The sequence below is a fragment of the Coregonus clupeaformis genome, chromosome 18 (genome assembly GCF_020615455.1).
Source record: "Coregonus clupeaformis isolate EN_2021a chromosome 18, ASM2061545v1, whole genome shotgun sequence".
NCBI lineage: Eukaryota > Metazoa > Chordata > Actinopteri > Salmoniformes > Salmonidae > Coregonus > Coregonus clupeaformis.
In genome coordinates this window covers 48939872-48957878 of record NC_059209.1, presented here as the reverse complement: position 1 = coordinate 48957878, position 18007 = coordinate 48939872, and positions in this window count along the sequence as shown.

Here is an 18007-nt window from a genome sequence, read left to right as displayed (position 1 = left end):
CACTCGTACACCAACACACTCCCTGCATGCAGCCCAAAAATATGTGTGAATGTGAACTGTGCTCTAATGTATACGCACACACACACTCACTCACACACACACACTCACGCACGCACACACACACACACACACACACACACACACACACACACACACACACACACACACACACACACACATAGATGGATGTGGAGATATTGATCAGTGTTTGGGTGAGAGTGACATTTAATGCATTCATGTGTTATTGTGCATGCGGCTTATGTATTATTTTTAGCAGTGTCAATCCACATTGCGTGTCCCAATACAGCCCAAGGCTTATTAAAACTTGTTATGGTATTTTTTGGACTAGTATAAAATAGGGTTCAACTCAACCTTGAGTGTCTTCAGAGGTGTGTGTCTTTAAGATAAGGATCGCCCGTCAGCTCTTGATGATACTGGTATTTGGCAGTATTGTTGACGCCTGACGCTTGATAAGTCCAACCCTATTCGTCAGGGTTGGGTGACTGCTTACAGAATACACAGCATTTCAAGTGCTTCTCTATTTTTGACTAAACCTTGAACAATGCTTTTATGCTTTGTGTTGCTTCATGCCAAGATGCCAGATTTTCTGGCATCTGTCTGTGTGTGCCAGCCAGCAGACCTGTTTCATACCTGTCTCACCTTACTGTACCAGTCTGTCTGGTTTACCTGTCTCACCTTACTGTACCTGTCTGTCTGGTTTACCTGTCTCACCTTACTGTACCTGTCTGTCTGGTTTACCTGTCTCTCCTGACTGTACCTGTCTGTCTGGTTTACCTGTCTCACCTTACTGTACCTGTCTGTCTGGTTTACCTGTCTCTCCTGACTGTACCTGTCTGTCTGGTTTACCTGTCTCACCTTACTGTACCAGTCTGTCTGGTTTACCTGTCTCTCCTTACTGTACCAGTCTGTCTGGTTTACCTGTCTCTCCTTATTGTACCTGTCTGTCTGGTTTACCTGTCTCACCCTACTGTACCTGTCTGCCTTGTTTACCTGTCTCACCTTGCTGTACCTGTCTGTCTGGTTTACCTGTCTCTCCTGACTGTACCTGTCTGATTTACCTGTCTCTCCTGACTGTACCTGTCTGTCTGGTTTACCTGTCTCTCCTGAATGTACCTGTCTGTCTGGTTTACCTGTCTCACCTTGCTGTACCTGTCTGTCTGGTTTACCTGTCTCTCCTGACTGTACCTGTCTGTACTGGTTTACCTGTCTCTCCTGAATGTACCTGTCTGCCTTGTTTACCTGTCTCACCTTGCTGTACCTGTCTGTCTGGTTTACCTGTCTCTCCTGACTGTACCTGTCTGATTTACCTGTCTCTCCTGACTGTACCTGTCTGTCTGGTTTACCTGTCTCTCCTGAATGTACCTGTCTGTCTGATTTACCTGTCTCTCCTGACTGTACCTGTCTGTCTGGTTTACCTGTCTCACCTTGCTGTACCTGTCTGTCTGGTTTACCTGTCTCTCCTGACTGTACCTGTCTGTACTGGTTTACCTGTCTCACCTTACTGTACCAGTCTGTCTGGTTTACCTGTCTCTCCTGACTGTACCTGTCTGTACTGGTTTACCTGTCTCTCCTGAATGTACCAGTCTGTCTGGTTTACCTGTCTCTCCTTACTTAACCTATCTGTCTGGTTTACCTGTCTCTCCTGACTGTACCTGTCTGTCTGGTTTACCTGTCTCTCCTGTCCTCGGGTGGCAGTACAAGAGAAGGTCACTGCCCAGGCCATCCCTCCAGGAGAAGGTCTATCCAAAGACAATATAAAGATTGGCAGAAAATGATTCTCCAATAGAAATCCCGATCACACTTGTAGGCGACGTTGGCTAGCTAAGCTCATGCGCAGAAACACGTAATCGGGTCTAACGGTCGTCTCGTGCCTAACTGTGCATGTGCAGGCCGTCAAATCAAAGGCACTCCTTCGATATAAAGTAGTTTTTGACTAAAATGAAAACGTGTCAGTGAGGTTGGAGTAATAACATGTTCAACTACTTAAGACATTGTCTCAAGTCTAGGTTGTGCCTTTAGATTTCGAGAAAATTAACAACTAAGGAATAATTTTTCACTTCTCTCATTAACCCCAAACCCCAAACCCCGGCCTGGTCTGCTTGGTCTGTTTCGCAAGCATTCCCGGAAGTCTTGCAATGTTGTGCCTCTGGGGTTTAGAAACTCTGTGGTCTATCGTTGTGATCGCCCCTAAATGCCAAGGCTAATGTTACGACACATTTCATGGCTCCACTCAGATGAAGGTAAGATCTCATGAAATTAAACACAAACTGCAGTACATTATATATAACCAGCTGATGGTAGATGAGGGAAACACAGCAGCCCAGAACATGCCTCATGTCTCAATGACGTTAGCCCAGTGGGACACTGTGGGAGAGTGGCTTGGGATATTGGCTGATGTCAAGATGTATGGGTTTCCTTCAATGGTCTGGCTGCGAAGCGGCCATCTTGGGAGGGAGAGAATGCTGTGTGGTAGCCTGAGAACTCCTGTGTTTCCCAGCCAACACGCATCTAAAGAATAAAAATTTCAGACCATCCATGAAGACCATCCATGAAGCCAAGGGGCCATGGCCACAGACCAGAGCCCAGCCAAACACTCTCCTCTCAGGCAGCTCTCCATGCACTCCTATAAATACATCTTATTTGTTTAGAGGCTATATGCATCTTTGGGAAAATACCACTGTGTTGACATAAGTTCACCCTCCCTGGCCCCCCTCTCCCTCTCCTCTCTCTTCTCCCAACTTTTGAACCTTCCAGTGCCTGACAAATGCTTGACCACTGAGGAAAGAGAAATCGAGAGAGAGAAAGAGAGAGAGGGAGCAGGAGAGAGGATGTACATGGATAAAAATTAGATTGACCAAGGTAGAGGGAGAGAGAGAGAAAAATGGAGGGAGATTGAGAGGACGAGAAAGAGTTGTCGTCTCAGAGGCCTCCACTGTCTTTACGCCACTATGGCATCCACCAGAGTACTCACATACACTGGGGCTCTAAAGGGCCTTTGTCCTGTAAAGATGGGGTTTGGCTGATTTGGGGCGCTTGTGGATTGGGGGGTGGGCTGGGGCTTGGCGTCGTACATTTGGCTCCCACATCTCCATCATTGGAATGGCACACTAGTGGGGGTTTTTGCAGAGGGATTTGCAGGAGTGAAGGTCGAGGGGCGAGGGGGCTCTGGTTTTTCGGGAGAGAGGTTTGGATATCTTCCAAGCAGTGCCTTTTTGCTTTCAAGAAAGCTCCACTTGTGTAAATGTGCTCTTTGTCCCTTGGTCTATTGTTTGAACAGCATTGTGGACTTTCTGTGGGAGGCACACAGGGGCCTGGGGGGCCAGAGAGGGAAGGAGGGGGGCACAGCCTTGAATGGCTTGACTGAGGAAGATGGGCTTTTGGAGGGACCAAGGTACGGCACTGGAATGTTCTGATCGCCATACACGCATGCACACACGCGCACGCACACACAAAACAGGGATGAAGAGTTGGGGTCAGGGCAGGACCTGGCCATTCTGCCACCCGAGGCTAGACAAAAAATTGCTGCCCCCAATAGAATAGTCCCAGTAAGCAAAATGACGTTGAAAAGACGTTGAAAATACATATTTTTCCAGACGTTAAAGTTAGTTTCAATTTAGGTTCTGATTAAAGGTGAAAATAAGTATTTTCCAGACATTGAAAATACATATTTTCTGGACGTTGAAATCAGGTTAATTTTAGGTTCTGAATGAAAGTTGAAAAGACATTATTTATAGACATATATGTTTGGGCCAAATCAATGCTGGCCCAGACCGGATAAAATCGGAACTAAACATACACGTCTGCAAAAAAATATGTTCAAAAGGCGTCATCTTCGGTCCATGCTTACTGAAGTATAGCCTACAGTGTCACCTGAAATTGAATTTTAGGAATGCCCAACTATGTGGTAGGCACAGGAGGTTGGTGGCACCTTAATTGGGGAGGATGGGCTCGTGGTAATGGCTGGAGTGGAATCAGTGGAATGGTATCAAATACATCAAACACATGGTTTACATGTGTTTGATGCCATTCCATGTTCTCCGTTCCAGCCATTATTATGAGCCATCCTCCCCTCAGCAGCCTCCACTGGTGGTAATCCTACCATTTGTAAAACACCAAAAAAGACATCCGGTCCGGACAGGACCAAAAGAAGACGTCCAAAAGACGTTGGGGTCGGTCCGTGCTTACTGGGGAGTAGTCTACCATGTCGGCCTGCAATGGAATTTTATGAATGCCCATCCATGTGGTAGGCCCACCGTTTGTAAAACAGGCCGTTGCATTGGCTTAATAAGTCCTGATTCCTGTGACTAATCAATTTGGCTATTTAAGCTCTGAATATTAGCTACCCAACTTTATTTGGAAGAGTTATCCTGAGCCTATTTGCAATGCGTTAACACAGCGAGCTATGATAAGCTCTTAAAAAATGTATGGACACAAACTTGAAACCACTGATCATGACAATTTAGCTCACTAGATGAATCTCCTGGACAGCAGTTGTGAGTAGCCTGATTGTCCATTCCATATTGTCCATTTTACTTTGACCTGACCTGTTTTTAAGATATGTTGTTTGTTAACATGTCAGCAGCGCATTTTTTATTTGATTGGGCGCCATTTAGGTTAGGCTAATTGATCGGAGAAACCGGCATGATGTAAAAAGTTTCAGTCACATTACATTGTCATATATTTTATCTCCAGCCTGTAGGCTACAGAAAAGGCCACATACTATTTCTACCATATGCTATATCTGCTACGTGATTTATGTAAGATTCTTTTTTTGACGGAATGTTGGTGGAGTGCCGCAGCGATGCGTCTCTCCAACAGCACCCTGGAGAGGCGCACTGGGAATGGACAAGATATATATTTTGCGTCCCTGCCTTTGACAAGATGGGCACTGCTTATTACAGGGTGGCATCAGCGCTCACCTAACACACAATGTCATCTCAGATCCAAAAGAAATAGACAAGTAAAAGTGCAGCAGCAGAGAACATTGAGGCAGAAGATTGAAAGTACAAAATTCCCATTACCTCAGGCCAGAATTCCAGACTTTATCAGCTAGTAACAGATGACAGGAGCCCAGCGCTCTGAGGAGTGTTTTCCGCTGTGGTCTTCACCTCCTATGGTTGGGATGAGGGAGCTGGCTGCCTGGATCCCCCTATAAAGGGGATTCATGACGGAGCTCAGTGTCTGGATCATTCCTCTAAAGCTACGATCACGAATATCCTACCAACGGGACATTAAAAACTGTAACATCTTATGTTTCACTGAGTCGTGGCTGAACGACGACATGGATAACATACAGCTGGCAGGGTTTACGCTGCATCGGCAAGATAGAACAGCTGCCTCCGGTAAGACAAGGGGTGGCGGTCTGTGTATATTTGTAAACAAAAGCTGGTGCACGGAATCTAATATTAAGGAAGTCTCTAGGTTTTGCTCGCCTGAGGTAGAGTATCTCATGATAAGCTGTAGACCACACTATTTACCAAGAGAGTTTTCATCTATATTTTTTGTAGCTGTCTATTTACCACCACAAACCGGTGCTGGCACTAAGATTGCACTCAATGAGCAGTATAAGGCCATAAGCAAACAGGAAAACGCTCATCCAGAGGTGGCGCTCCTAGTGGCCGGGGACTTTAATGCAGGGAAACTTAAATCCATTTTACCTCATTTCTACCAGCATGTTAAATGTGCAACCAGAGGAAAACAAACTCTAGACCACCTTTACTCCACACACAGAGACGCGTACAAAGCTCTCCCTCACCCTCCATTTGGCAAATCTGACCATAATTCTATCCTCCTGATTCCTGATTACAAGCAAAGACTAAAGCACCAGTGACTTGGTCAATAAAGAAGTGGTCAGATGACGCAGATGCTAAGCTACAGGACTGTTTTGCGAGCACAGACTGGAATATGTTCAGGGATTCTTCAGATGGCATTGAGAAGTACACCACATCAGTAACTGGCTTCATCAATAAGTGCATCGATGACGTCATCACCACAGTGACCATACAAACAGTGAGGGAAAAAAGTATTTGATCCCCTGCTGATTTTGTACGTTTGCCCACTGAAAAAGAAATGATCAGTCTATAATTTTAATGGTAGGTTTATTTGAACAGTGAGAGACAGAATAACAACAAAAAAATCCAGAGAAACGCATGTCAAAAATGTTATAAATTGATTTGCATTTTAATGAGGGAAATAAGTATTTGACCCCTCTCAATCAGAAAGATTTCTGGCTCCCCGGTGTCTTTTATACAGGTAATGAGCTGAGATTAGGAGCACACTTTTAAAGGGAGTGCTCCTAATCTCAGCTTGTTACCTGTATAAAAGACACCTGTCCACAGAAGCAATCAATCAATCAGATTCCAAACTCTCCACCATGGCCAAGACCAAAGAGGTCTCCAAGGATGTCAGGGACAAGATTGTAGACCTACACAAGGCTGGAATGGGCTACAAGACCATCGCCAAGCAGCTTGGTGAGAAGGTGACAACAGTTGGTGTGATTATTCGCAAATGGAAGAAACACAAAATAACTGTCAATCTCCCTTGGCCTTGGGCTCCATGCAAGATCTCACCTCGTGGAGTTGCAATGATCATGAGAACGGTGAAGAATCAGCCCAGAACTACACGGGAGGATCTTGTCAATGATCTCAAGGCAGCTGGGACCATAGCCACCAAGAAAACAACTGGTAACACACTATGCCGTAAAGGACTGAAATCATGCAGCGCCCACAAGGTCCCCCTGCTCAAGAAAGCACATATACAGGCCCGTCTGAAGTTTGCCAATGTACATCTGAATGATTCAGAGGAGAACTGGGTGAAAGTGTTGTGGTCAGATGAGACCAAAATGGAGCTCTTTGGCATCAACTCAACTCGCTGTGTTTGGAGGAGGAGGAATGCTGCCTATGACTCCAAGAACACCATCCCCACCGTCAAACATGGAGGTGGAATAATGATGCTTTGGTGGTGTTTTTCTGCTAAGGGGACAGGACAACTTCACCGCATCAAAGGGACGATGGACGGGGCCATGTACCGTCAAATCTTGGGTGAGAACCTCCTTCCCTCAGCCAGGATATTGAAAATAGGTCGTGGATGGGTATTCCAGCATGACAATGACCCAAAACATATGGCCAAGGTAACAAAGGAGTTGCTCAAGAAGAAGCATATTAAGGTCCTGGAGTGGCCTAGCCAGTCTCCAGACAATAATCCCATAGAAAATCTGTGGAGGGAGCTAAAGGTTCAAGTTACCAAACGTCAGCCTTGAAACCTTAATGACTTGGAGAAGATCTGCAAAGATGATTGGGACAAAAACCCTCCTGAGATGTGTGCAAACCTGGTGGCCAACTACAAGAAACGTCTGACCTCTGTGATTGCCAACAAGGGTTTTGCCACCAAGTACTAAGTCATGTTTTACAGAGGGGTCAAATACTTATTTCCCTTATTTAAATGCAAATCAATTTGACATTCGTTTTTCTGGATTTTTTTTGTTGTTATTCTGTCTCTCACTGTTCAAATAAACCTTCCATTAAAATTATAGACTGATCATGTCTTTGTCAGTGGGCAAACTTTCAAAATCAGCAGGGGATCAAATACTTTTTTCCCTCACTTCACATACCCCAACCAGAAGCCATGAATTACAGGCAACATCCGCACCGAGCTAAAGGGTAGAGCTGCCGCTTTCAAGGAGCGGGACTTATAAGAAATCCCACTATGCCCTCAGATGAACCATCAAACAGGCAAAGCGTCAATACAGGACTAAGATTGAATCGTATTACGCCGGCTCCGACGCTCGTCGGATGTGGCAGGGCTTGCAAACTATTACAGACCACAAAGGGAAGCACAGCCGCGAGCTGCCCAGTGACACGAGCCTACCAGACGAGCTAAATTACTTATGCGCTTGCTTCGAGGCAAGCAACACTGAAGCATGCATGAGAGAATCAGCTGTTCCGGACGACTGAGTGATCATGCTCTCCGTAGCCGATGTGAGTAAGACCTTTAAACAGGTTAACATTCACAAGGCCGCAGGGCCAGATGGATTACCAGGACGTGTACTCTGAGCATGCGCTGACCAACTTGCAAGTGTCTTCCCTGACATTTTCAACCTGTCCCTGACTGAGTCTGTAATACCAACATGTTTCAAGCAGACCACCATAGTTCCTGTGCCCAAGAACACTAAGGTAACCTGCCTAAATGACTACAGACCCGTAGCACTCACGTCTGTAGCCATGAAGTGCTTTGAAAGGCTTATCATGGCTCACATCAACACCATTATCCCAGAGACCCTAAACCCACTCCAATTTGCATACCGCCCCAATAGATCCACAGATGATGCAATCTCTATTGCACTCCACACTGCCCTTCCCCACCTGGACAAAAGGAACACCTACGTGAGAATGCTATTCATTGACTACAGCTCCGCGTTCAACACCATAGCACCCTCAAAGCTCATCACTAAGCTAAGGACCCTGGGACTAAACACCTCCCTCTGCAACTGGATCCTGGACTTCCTGACGGGCCGCCACAGGTGTTAAGGGTAGGTAACAACACATCTGCCACGCTGATCCTCAACATGGGGGCCCCTCAGGGGTGTGTGCTCAGTCCCCTCCTGTACTCCCTGTTCACCCATGACTGCATGGCCAGGCACGACTCCAACACTATCATTACGTTTTCAGACAACACAACAGTGGTAGGCCTGATCACCGACAAAGATGAGACAGCCTACAGGGAGGAGGTCAGAGACCTGGCCGTGTGGTGCCAGGATCACAACCTCTCCCTCAACGTGATCAAGACAAAGGAGATGATTGTGGACTACAGGATGATTGTGGACTACATTCTCATCGACGGGGCTGTAGTGGAGCAGGTTAAGAGCTTCAAGTTCCTTGGTGTCCACATCAGCAACAAACTATCATGGTCCAAACACACCAAGACAGTCGTGAAGAGGGCGCAACAAAGCTTATTCCCCCTCAGGAGGCATGGGTCCTCAAAAAGTTATACAGCTGCACCATCGAGAGCATCCTGACTGGTTGCATCATTGTCTGGTATGGCAACTGCTTGACCTCCGACCGCAACGCACTACTAAGGGTAGTGCATACGGCCCAGTACGTCACTGGGGCCAAGCTTCCTGCACTCCAGGACCTCTATACCAGGCGGTGTCAGAGGAAGGCCTCAAAAATTGTCAAAGACTCCAGCCACCCTACTCATAGACTGTTCTCTCTGCTACCGCACGGGAAGTTGTACCGGAGCGCCAAGTCTAGGTCCAAAAGGCTTCTTAACAGCTTGTACCCGCAAGCCATAAGACTCCTGAACAGCCAATCAAATGGCTACCCGGACTATTTGCATAGTCACTTTAACTTTACCTTCATGTACAGTGAGGGAAAAAAGTATTTGATTCCCTGCTGATTTTGTAAGTTTGCCCACTGACAAAGAAATGATCAGTCTATAATTTTAATGGTAGGTTTATTTGAACAGTAAGAGACAGAATAACAACAAAAAAATCCAGAAAAACGCATGTCAAAAATGTTATAAATTGATTTGCATTTTAATGAGGGAAATAAGTATTTGACCCCTCTGTAAAACATGACTTAGTACTTGGTGGCAAAACCCTTGTTGGCAATCACAGAGGTCAGACGTTTCTTGTAGTTGGCCACCAGGTTTGCACACATCTCAGGAGGGATTTTGTTAGACTCCTCTTTGCAGATCTTCTCCAAGTCATTAAGGTTTCGAGGCTGACGTTTGGCAACTCGAACCTTCAGCTCCCTCCACAGATTTTCAATGGGATTAAGGTCTGGAAACTGGCTAGGCCACTCCAGGACCTTAATGTGCTTCTTCTTGAGCCACTCCTTTGTTGCCTTGGCTGTGTTTTGGGTCATTGTCATGCTGGAATACCCATCCACGACCCATTTTCAATGCCCTGGCTGAGGGAAGGAGGTTCTCACCCAAGATTTGACGGTACATGGCCCCGTCCATCGTCCCTTTGATGCAGTGAAGTTGTCCTGTACCCTTAGCAGAAAAACACCCCCAAAGCATAATGTTTCCACCTCCATGTTTGACGGTGGGGATGGTGTTCTTGGGGTCATAGGCAGCATTCCTCCTCCTCCAAACACGGCGAGTTGAGTTGATGCCAAAGAGATCGATTTTGGTCTCATCTGACCACAACACTTTCATCCAGTTCTCCTCTGAATCATTCAGATGTTCATTGGCAAACTTCAGACGGCCCTGTATATGTGCTTTCTTGAGCAGGGGGACCTTGCGGGCGCTGCAGGATTTCAGTCCTTCACGGCATAGTGTGTTACCAGTTGTTTTCTTGGTGACTATGGTCCCAGCTGCCTTGAGATCATTGACAAGATCCTCCCGTGTAGTTCTGGGCTGATTCCTCACCGTTCTCATGATCATTGCAACTCCACGAGGTGAGATCTTGCATGGAGCCCCAGGCCGAGGGAGATTGACAGTGGTTTTTTGTTTCTTCCATTTGCGAATAAAACTGTTGTCACCTTCTCACCAAGCTGCTTGGCGATGGTCTTGTAGCCCATTCCAGCCTTGTGTAGGTCTACAATCTAGTCCCTGACATCCTTGGAGAGCTCTTTGGTCATGGCCATGGTGGAGAGTTTGGAATCTGATAGATTGATGGCTTCTGTGGACAGGTGTCTTTTATACAGGTAACAAGCTGAGATTAGGAGCACTCCCTTTAAGAGTGTGCTCTTAATCTCGTTACCTGTATAAAAGACACCTGGGAGCCAGAAATCTTTCTGATTGAGAGAGGGTTAAATACTTATTTCCCTCATTAAAATGCAAATCAATTTATAACATTTTTGACATGCGTTTTTCTGGATTTTTTTGTTGTTATTCTGTCTCTCACTGTTCAAATAAACCTACCATTAAAATTATAGACTGATCATTTCTTTGTCAGTGGGCAAACGTACAAAATCAGCAGGGGATCAAATACTTTTTCCTCTCACTGTACATATTACCTCAATTGCCTCGACTAACCTGTACCGGTACACCCTGTATATTGCCTCGCTACTGTTATTTTACTGCTGCTCTTTAATTATTCGTTATTTCCTTTTATTTTTTATTTTTTACTTATCTATTTTTTACTTAACACTTATTTTTCTTAAAACTGCATTGTTGGTTAAGGGCTTGTAAGTAAGCATTTCACTGTGTTGTATTCGGCGCATGTGACAAATAAAAATTGATTTGATTTGATTTGATGACTACTTCCACCTGTCTGCTCTCACAAAAGATGTCTGACAGGTCAAAAGAAACACGCAGAATTTGCATGTAAGGGTAATTTATGCAACGTTTATTGAGAGGGAGTGTATAGTGTGGTTAGTTGATGTTAGGAGAGAGCCGATGAAGGCACTAAGGTACTCAGGTGTAGCAATGTTGTTATCACAGCCTTTGAGCTCAGAGCACAGTGACCACTTATTTGGTCATTTAGGATACCCCTACCACAGAGCTTCTAAACCCAGATGCGCAACATTGCGAGACTTCCGGCAATGCTTGTGAATCAGACCAAGCAGACCAGGCCGCGGTTTGGAGTTTGAGAAGTCAATGAGAGAAGTGAAGAATTCTTCCTTAGTTGATAATTTTCTCGAAATTTAAAGGCACAACCTAGATTCCAGCCAATGTCTTAAGTAGTTGAACGCTATTACTCCAACCTTGTGAAAGTGACAAACTGACATGTTTTAATTTGAGTCAAAAACAACTTTATATCGAAGGAGTGCCTTTAATTTGATGGCCTGCACATGTGCAGTTCAGCTCGAGACGACCGTTATACCCAATGACGTGTTCCTGCGCATGAGCTTAGCTAGCCAACGTCGCCATGACATCGCCTACAAGTGTGATTGGGGATTTCTATTGGAGAAGCAGTTTCTGCCTATCTTCATACTGAACTGTCTTTGCCCTTACCGTATGTGTTTTTACATTTCTCTCTTCATATGTTACTCTTTTTCCTCTAGCTATACCCTTTCTCTCCCTGCCTAAGCTCTCTGCCTTCGCAGAGGGACCAACATAGATAGATGGTAGTCAAGTGTGTAAGGTCTGATTCCTCTGCTGTGTCCTCTGTCTAACTGTGGTTGTATGATGATATCCTATGTGATCTCTCCTCTAGCTGAACCCTCTACCACAGCACACAGGGTACCAGGGGAAGGTGATTGAGCATTGCACCACGTGTGCCTGTGTCAGGGGGACGTGTGCCTGTGTCAGGGACCACAATTAGTGGGGCGTGTCCCCTACCATTAATCACTGCACTGGCGCTGCCACCACCTCAGCCCCTCGCCTCCGAGCTGGCTCAGGACCCCACTCATACACTCAGACAGCACCCACACACCAATAGTCTGCTCAAACCAATCACCAACTTACTAACTTAGCACAGTCTAAAACACTCTAACTTTAAGAAACGTACCATAATTACCATCATTCTATTGGTTTATGCTTAGCTTTCATCTTGATTATCTACCTTCTAATGGTCAAGGCTAAATCATTGACGGTACAAATGTGTGTGTAGTCTTCAGATTTCTGGCCAGTGCCAGTAGATGTTATGGTGAAATACTAGCTGAATCCTAACTCAAACAACAAAGCTTCAGTGTGAACTTCTCATTCACTCTGAGTATTCGAATCAATAATGGAGCAGGATGGTAAATATTTGTTGTCAGGTGATCACACATCAATGGAACTAATCAATAGATTATGAGAAAGAATGAGACCGGGCTGCATGCTTGCTGTTTGCTTACCCTTTTCGTCAGGTAGAGAGAGAGAGAGAGGTTTGATGGAGTGAAATCTGGATTCTTGACTGACTAGGACTCAAGGTGTTCCCTGGGGAAGGGTCTCTTTCTTTGGAAGTATGGATGGAGGGAGAGCGGGGATGGACGGGGTTCTGCGCCCTTCCTGTGAAAATTCAACACTTTGTAGGTTTAGAGAGGGATTCTGTCTTCCTGTCCATACACACACACACACACACACACACACACACACACACACACACACACACACACACACACACACACACACACACACACACACACACAACACAACACACACACAACACACACACACACACACACACACACCTTCAAGTAGGTTTCAGTTTTGCTAGGGTGTTGTGGACAGGGATGGTGGATGGGTGTAAGCATCTGCCTCTGATTCCAAAGGTTGCAAGTTTGAATCCAGCAATAGAAAGTTATTTTTGTTTTAAGCCTATCCCAAACCTTAAAGGAAAGGTTCAGTAATTCAGTAATCAGTAATTTTGAATGTTATATATTTTTTTGTGCATCTCTGAGTGATGTTCTATTGATTCCCTGGGTCATTTCATGTTTTCATGTGTGTCTGAGTTTCTGGCGTTCAAGCAGGCAGAAATCCAGCCGGTATGTGATAAAGTCGCTCTCACTACGCTGGAAGTTAATAGGAATATGACTTTTAGATCGCGAAAACGTCTATCATACATGTCAGATTTCAATACTGACCGATGTCATAACTTGGGATGATGTCTTCTCTCAAATGAGTCATTGATCATATTTTTGCGATATTCCTACCTCGAGAAATTTGTAATTTAGTGGAGGGTCTAGCCCATTTTTCCTATTTGTCTTCCTCTTTAGTCCAGGGTGAAGGAATGTATAACACCCCAGCCAGCAGACTGTCAACCAATCGCATTCACATTGTCATGCTGCGTCACACAGTTGCTAAGATAATCATCACGCAATCCCTTCTCAAAGTCAGTGTATATGGCGAGAAACGTGCCTATTTTTCTCGAAAGTACAGTACGTAATGCCATGATTCCAAAGCTATATGATATTACAACAGTGGAGGCTCCTCAGAGGAGGAAGGGGAGGACCATCCTCCTCAGTGAATTTCATAAAAATAGTGAAACGTTAAAAAAGTTATCCTTTTAGATAAAACTATACAAAATATATTCACGTCACCAAATAATTGATTAAAACACACTGTTTTGCAATGAAGGTCAGCTAGCTTCCGTCTTCCTCAGGATACACTGACTTCAATACAAAACCTAGGAGGCTCATGGTTCACACCCCCTTCCATAGACTTACACAGTAATTATGACAACTTCCAGAGGACATCCTCCAACCTATCAGAGCTCTTGCAGCATGAACTGACATGTTGTCCACCCAATCAAAGGATCAGAGAATGAATCTAGTACTGAATGCATAAACTACAGCTAGCTAGCAGTGCAGTGCAGTGCATACAATGTGGTGAGTAGTTGACTCAAATATAGAGAAAGAGTTGAACAGTTTTGAACAAATTAATTTTTTCAAAAATGAAGTGGGAGAGAGAGAGAGAGATTTTGTCATTTTTTTCCACTTTCACTTTTACTTACTTAGCTAGCAAATGCAGCTAGCTAGTTTAGCCTACTCAAACACCCGGCTCAAACAGAGGGATGCTATGTTATCTAGCTGGCTATGACTATCCAACACTGGAACTCTTCCAAGTCAAGGTAAGCTTTTGGTTTTACTAATTTATTGCCACCGGGGCCCGCCGGTGTAACTGCTAAACTGCATACTGACTGTACACTGTACTGCATGATTGTAGCGGGTTTACTAACACGTTAGTTCTATTAGCTATGTTGACTATGACATTACTTGAGCTAATATGGTGACAACGATGTAGGTTGTGTGTAGTGGTTATGATATGAAGGCTTGGCTTGGAAAGTTTTTTTTGCCTGGTCACAGACAGCTGATGTGTTGTGCATTGAAGTCGACAAGCAAAGGGAAAAGGTGTTTGTATGTGGCTATGAAGGTGAACTGTTTGTGTGTGATCAGGGGTGTATTCATTCTGCCGTTTTTTAAACAGAAGCAAACAGAACAAAACGGGGATAAACATACCTGAATTTGTCCAATAGAAACATTGTTTTCCAGCTTTTGGACTAATGATGACCCTAGATCAGCTAGATGCAGGCAAGAGTGTGCAAGGCGGTATTGAATGTCTCACTGTCTGTTACCTCAAATCTTTCTCTCGACCTGTGTGCACCTACGTTGTAAACTTTCATTCATAGGCTAGGTTGTAGCAACCTTATGATGGGTATAGAGAATATTTGAGTATCATGTAGTAACCTAAACCTATCGATGTTACATTGAACTGGGTGAATGGAATATGAATGACAGCCATCTAATATGCTGTAATAGAAATAAGGCCATGCTCATAAAATAATTAGCGTCCTACCTCATCTTAAACGGCACCGACCGCCACTGTATTACAAATAGCAAGTTAATTATCTAACATCTCGGAAAAGATTTGCAATGTTGTACTTCTTGTTGATGAAATTCGTGCTAATGTTGGGTTTTTGAGCTAGTGCCCAATAGACTCCCAATCACTCCCTCAGGGAGAGCACTCCTTGTCCCAGAATCACCCAGAATGCACCCGCGCAGCCTATTGACGTAGTATGGGCAACGTTTCCCAGCTACTCAAAAGTACATCTGCCGTTGCGAATGTCAGACTCCACTCTGTGAGGCACATCGTTCTGCAGGTTGAACATGGTGGGATTGTAGACTCCTAAATTGATTTTACAGCTAACTAGCTGATACTGTCTTTGGTATTATTATGTGTAGCTACATTTACTTGCTAGCTAGCTACCTAGCTAGCCAGCGAGCCCATAGAGAGAGCATTGGATTGTGGATTTTGTAGTCGACCTGAGCTGCAACAGATTTCCACAACGATTTTCCATGTTGCTACAAACCTTATTGTAATGACAAAATGAAACATTTGTTCACAAAAAATATTGTTCTCTCATATTAGTGTTATTTAACACTGTAAATTAAAGGAATGAGTGGTTTTGGGTGGATTTTTCCTTTAACACTTACCTTAAACCAGCGGTTCCCAAACTAGGGGTCACGAACCCATGTGGGGTCGCCTGATATGAAAATTGTAATGTGGTTAACCTAAAAAATCTAAATGAAGATTTTTCAAATCTAAAATTTCAACCAGAGAGTGCCCTTAGATCATGGGAAAAGGCTGCACTTGAACGTTACACTTAAATCATTTAGATCATGGGAAAAGGCTGCACTTGAACATTGCACTTGAATCATTCCCATGGTAAATGGCTAGGCCCGCTACGCTATGAAACCACACACTATTGCAGAGACTTTGATATTACCGGCCGCAATTGAGCTTATGCTCTCCAAATGGACGTTAGCTGTGAGGGCTGAGATGCCCATGCATTGACTTTTGTCCACTGTACATGTTGGGGGATGCTATTCATGAGGGCATATTGTTCTGGCTCATGATTCCCGAGCATGAAACGGCACAGGTGATGTTCAGTGTGCTGCGTGGCGATATTGACAAAAAACAGAATCCATGGATCGAATGGTGGGCTTTTGCACAGATGGGGCTCCATCTATAGCGGTATGGCGGGCAGGCTTCTGCACTCTAGTTATGAATGTGTCTCCCTCTGCCATATGAATGCATTGTATGACACACCGAGAGCAACTGGTGGGAAAAGAGCTGAGCACAGAACTTGGAGATATACTGCAGCAGGTAACTTCGATCGTAAACTACATCAAACCACATCTACTGCACGCACACCTGTTCGCAAAACTATGTGGAGATATGGGATCAGAGCATGACAATGTTCTATTTCACACTGAGGCGTGGTGGTTATTGAGGGGGAGTGTTGGAAAGATTTCTTCGCATTGAGAGAGGAACTATTTTCATTCACAATGGATGTAATAAAAAACAGACTTGGTTGACTCTGTGTAATGAAATGAAAATGTCTCCTTGCCTATGTAACAGACATATTTGGCTAACTGAACACAAGCATGCAGGGGAAAGACAAAAACATTCTACAGATGAGGGACCGAATCAGTGGATTCAGAGGAAATAATTCTTATTGAAGAGAGAGTCTTTCAAATGCTAACCATGCCACCTTCTCTCGGCTGTGCGTGTTTCTAACAGAAAACCGCATCAGTAAGTGTCCCACAAGAGTGATGACTGCTCACCTCCAACAATTGGAAGAGCACTTTGGACCTACTTCCCAATCCATTTGACTGTGATCCTGGCTCAGTTGACATGCCAGTAAGTGAAATCGAACAGCTGATCGAGCTGTCATGTGATCGAATGCAGCCTACAATGCATTCACGGGTCACTAAGGAGGAGTTTTGGTTCCTGACTCAAAGGGAATACCCTGCCGTCTCCCTCTGAGCATTATGCCACGTTCAAAACAACTGGGAACTCAGGAACTGGAAATTCGGAAATCTCTGACTTCCTACTTCAGTGCGTTCCAGAAAACTGGGAACTCTAAAAAAACAAGCCCCAGTCATCCAACTCGGAATTCCAACTCGGGAACTCCGACTTTCCAACCTGAAGATCACTGACATCATGATTTGACCAGAGTTTCCAGTTGTCGGTGTGAAGCTGGATTCAGTGCTCTCGTCTGCATTAAAACCAAATATCGATCCAGATTGGATGTAACAGCAGAGATGAGGTGGCACTGTAAAACACGCTCCTTGATTTGAGAAGCTCCGACATGACATACATCAAGGACACCCATCTCATTAGTGGTGGTGAGATAAGAGACATTATCAGACTTATTTTAATTGACTGTTATAGCCCAACGTTAAAAGAATGTGATGGTGAGTTGAGAAGACAATCCGAAATACTGTTAGAATGTTTTTCAATGGACTGCCATAGCCCCAAATAAAAAATAAAACAGCTGTTAATTACATAATTTTTTTCAGATATCAAAATGGGGTCGTGGGCCAAAAAAGTTTTGGAACCCCTGCCTTAACCATTCGGCGTTAATGCCTAACCGTAAGATTTTGGAGTTAAGGCCTTAACTTAACCTTAAACACTTCGAAATTTGACGTTTGAGAAACATGAATGAACGTCTAATTCTGAAGTGAGACTGTGAGAGCTAGTTGCACACACGCACACACTGTATTCTTCTCTGTTTCACCCACACTGTCTTTTTTAATGCATAACGAATTTCACTCTGTCCCTTTCACTCTCTCTCTTCTTCTCTCTCTCTCACTCTCTCTTACTCAATTGC